The 3837-nt window shown below is 37.3% G+C and overlaps 1 long non-coding RNA gene across 1 annotated transcript; it reads right to left on the reverse strand.

Annotated features, from left to right (window-relative positions):
* Positions 1 to 1395: 1395 nt before the first annotated feature.
* LOC138954204 (uncharacterized) lies at positions 1396 to 3192 on the reverse strand. The gene is made up of 3 exons (XR_011451748.1): positions 2791 to 3192; positions 1944 to 2036; positions 1396 to 1691 (listed from the first exon to the last, which is right to left on the reverse strand). It is a non-coding gene; the product is annotated as an uncharacterized lncRNA (long non-coding RNA).
* Between the last annotated feature and the right edge of the window lie 645 nt (positions 3193 to 3837).

A 3837-nucleotide genomic window follows, 5' to 3' on the forward strand; every position in this document is an offset into this window, starting at 1 on the left:
AATCGGCCAATTAAGTTCTGAGCCAAAGTGTCCCCATGTGTCCAGCCAAAGTGTCCACAGTGTTCTGCCAAAGACTCCCAGGACATATTGGTTCCTGGTAGAGCAGTTGAAAAAAAGAGATGGATAGCAGTACACAGTAGATCCCTCTCTGAACTGTTCTATGGTGATCTGAGTCATGCCAACGTCACAGTCACAAGACAGTGTTGTATGGTGATCAGTCATGCCAACGTTACAGTCACAAGACAGTGCTCTATGGTGATCAGTCATGTCAACGTTACAGTCACAAGACAGTGCTCTATGGTGATCTGAGTCATGCCAACGTCACAGTCACAAGACAGTGTTGTATGGTGATCAGTCATGCCAACGTCACAGTCACAAGACAGTGTTGTATGGTGATCAGTCATGTCAACGTTACAGTCACAAGAAAGTGTTGTATGGTGATCAGTCATGCCAATGTTACAGTCACAAGACAGTGTTGTATGGTGATCAGTCATGCCAACGTTACAGTCACAAGACAGTGTTGTATGGTGATCTGAGTCATGCCAACGTCACAGTCACAAGACAGTGTTGTAAGGTGATCAGTCATGCCAACGTTACAGTCACAAGACAGTGTTGTATGGTGATCAGTCATGTCAACGTTACAGTCACAAGACGGTGCTCTATGGTGATCAGTCATGTCAACGTCACAGTCACAAGACAGTGTTGTATGGTGATCAGTCATGTCAACGTTACAGTCACAAGACGGTGCTCTATGGTGATCAGTCATGTCAACGTCACAGTCACAAGACAGTGTTGTATGGTGATCAGTCATGCCAATGTTTCAGTCACAAGACGGTGTTGTATGGTGATCAGTCATGCCAACGTCACAGTCACAAGACAGTGTTGTATGGTGATCAGTCATGTCAACGTTACAGTCACAAGACAGTGCTCTATAGTGATCAGTCATGTCAACGTCACAGTCACAAGACAGTGCTCTATGGTGATCAGTCATGTCAACGTCACAGTCACAAGACAGTGCTCTATGGTGATCAGTCATGTCAATGTCACAGTCCCAAGACCCCCGGCGAAACGTTGTTCAAGAACTTTTTTTTATTCAAGAATATTCTAGAATGTTCTAGAATGTTCTAGAATTTTTCAACTGGCATTATTCTAGAATTTTTTGGCTTGTAGAATATTCTAGAATATCGAACAAAATTCAAGAACAGCAACAATGTTCTAGAATATTTTTTTTCAAGAATGATCTTATTCAAGAACATTCTTCTTCAAAGTTCAAGAACTGTGATCCCTTATTTTTAAAACACTTTTAATTTAATTTTGTGTTCTCCACTTATAGTTTTGGTTGTGTTTGCTACACATTCGAATTATGCTACAAAATAAAGCCAAACAAACACTTGGTTCATTCTTCAAATGTTATATTGTCACAAAGAAGTGAAATAGATGACAAGTCGATCTTGGGCTAACAATGTTCACAAGCAGAATGTGTCTTCAACATTTGTCATCACTTTTCTGAACTACTGGAACTGCATGGATGCGGTACCGCTTCTCCAGGAAAGGTCACTGTCACCAGCATCCCTTGTTGGATGATTCCCTTGGCCAACTTCACTGTCAGTCTGTGGCAGGGCATGGTGGATTTGATTCAAAAGAAGGCTCAGTCTCAGCTTGAAGCTTTGCAACATTGTGTCCTGTAAAGCCTGAAACACAATGCCTACAGTTTACAAAAAATCATTCATTCAAAAACTTGGAAAAAGGAACAAAAATGAAGAGTTAAATGTCCGCAGTTTGTTCTTTTTGGTATGTAAATATGGTATATTATTGTAATATTGATGAAAACACATTTTCATCTGAAATAAGCCATTTTTCTCTGAGACGTTTTGCCCATTAATTGATTTAATTCATTCACTGGCTGATTAATTACTTCCACAGTTCGTTGACAGGACTCTTACCTTTTCCTCCAGTGATATTTTATTTATGATGTGCTTCATGGTACTTCCAGTGAGAATTCATCCAGATATCTTCTTCACCCCTCTTTCCTGGACCTAGTAAATAAGAAACAAAAAAAGGTTTTAACAAAGGATAAACTCAAACATCAGACATTCCAAAGATCATCATCATAACTAGAGTGAATGTGAACAGAAAACTTACAAACGTATTGCTTGTCATTAATCAATTTAATGTCATTCAATCAAACCAATTTTGATGCAATGGTTAACTTAATGTTACCTTTTTACATAAAAGTACATAATTCTATCAATACACTTTCGGAATATTTGTTATAATCGTCATTGTTGTAAATACCCACAGGCATGTTTACAATTTGAAGCACTTTTTTCAATTTCATTTTCAGAAACCTGTTTTCAATTTTGACCAAACCAGTCAGTTTGCTAGCGGCAAATTTATACCAAATCTGTGAGTTCCAAACCTCAAACAAATTCAGCAGAAGTTACAGTCTATAATTTATACTTTGAAACCAACAGGTTTCGTTTATTCTGTCCAACAGTGCCAGCAGAACGCAAATCACGGCAGACTTTCTGTTTGCAAACAGACGACACAATGACACACTGACACAGAAAGGCGGCCGTTAAACCCAACAATCAAATCATCACATGATTAAACAGTACTTTTGCTTAAAATGTAGTTAAGTTTTATACATCTGCCATTTCTCATGTGTCAGATCGAAGAAGAAACTTTTAAAATTGAAGGCTGGTTTCGATTTCACAGTCACACAGTGACACACATGTTTACATCTGTACCACGTGTTGAATAAAACAAGCAAAAACAAAACATACTTACTGAGTTCATGGAAATGATGCATGGATCAATGTTGTTTTGCTTTGATGCAAAAGTGCTTCAACAAAGACAACAGAGAAAAGGTTTCTAGCTGCAGCAGTTCGTTCAAAAGAGTCCCCTTTCCTCATGGTGTATTTACAGAGCGTCGCCATTTTGCTTTTAAGGGAAGTAACTCCGGTGGACAAACTCTGGCACCGGAAGCTAAGAAACCAGGCGCCAAATTCTTTGGAAGCACGTTGTTAGAACTGAGAAAGATTTTGTAATCTCCATTTATCTGAAAAAATGGCATGCCACCGATTTGTCAACTTGTTAGGCATGAAGAAATGCTGTATTCTTCATCCCAAACAAGAGTTTGAACTTGGAGGTGCCAGACACAAAAATGACAGATGAGTGAAACTGAAAGCACCATGGGTGAAACTAAGAGCAGCGATCTCACTTGAGTGGCACTGGCAACAAGCTGTATCCTGATTTTCTCAGGAAAAACAAAGGTAGGTGTTTTATAAAAATTCTTTTATGTTTGATATTGTTGTTTGTTTTAGGTGACATATATATCTAGGATCTAGGTTTAGGTTTTTATTTTTTATTTTGTTTACAATAAGTGAATAACATACCAATTAAATGCTTTCTCTCTTGTTTGCAAGATTTTAAGTGAAATCAGTTGAGTTAGACCTGTAGGATTTGTTTATTTTGAACTATCATTTGTTTTGGTAGGATTGCATGACTTTTTTGTCTGACAGTGATACTAATAGTCAAGTGTCAATCAGCAAGCCGGCACTAAATTGTTTTTATTTTTTTCAAATAATTGTCTTCTGAGTATTAGCTAGTCAATTACAAGACTTTACAGGAGACTGGGTTTGGTCAGGAACATATATTTATACTTATAGAAATTCCTGCATGAACAAAGATGATTACTATTAGTATTATTTGTAAATAGTTCAGTATTTACCCCTTATTAGTAAATATAAATATATATTCAAACTTGAGCATTTATAATTATATATATAATGGTTGTTCTAATTTGATCACTTCTCATTTTTACAGATGCTGCAT

This window comes from Littorina saxatilis, unplaced genomic scaffold (assembly GCF_037325665.1).
Source record: "Littorina saxatilis isolate snail1 unplaced genomic scaffold, US_GU_Lsax_2.0 scaffold_518, whole genome shotgun sequence".
NCBI lineage: Eukaryota > Metazoa > Mollusca > Gastropoda > Littorinimorpha > Littorinidae > Littorina > Littorina saxatilis.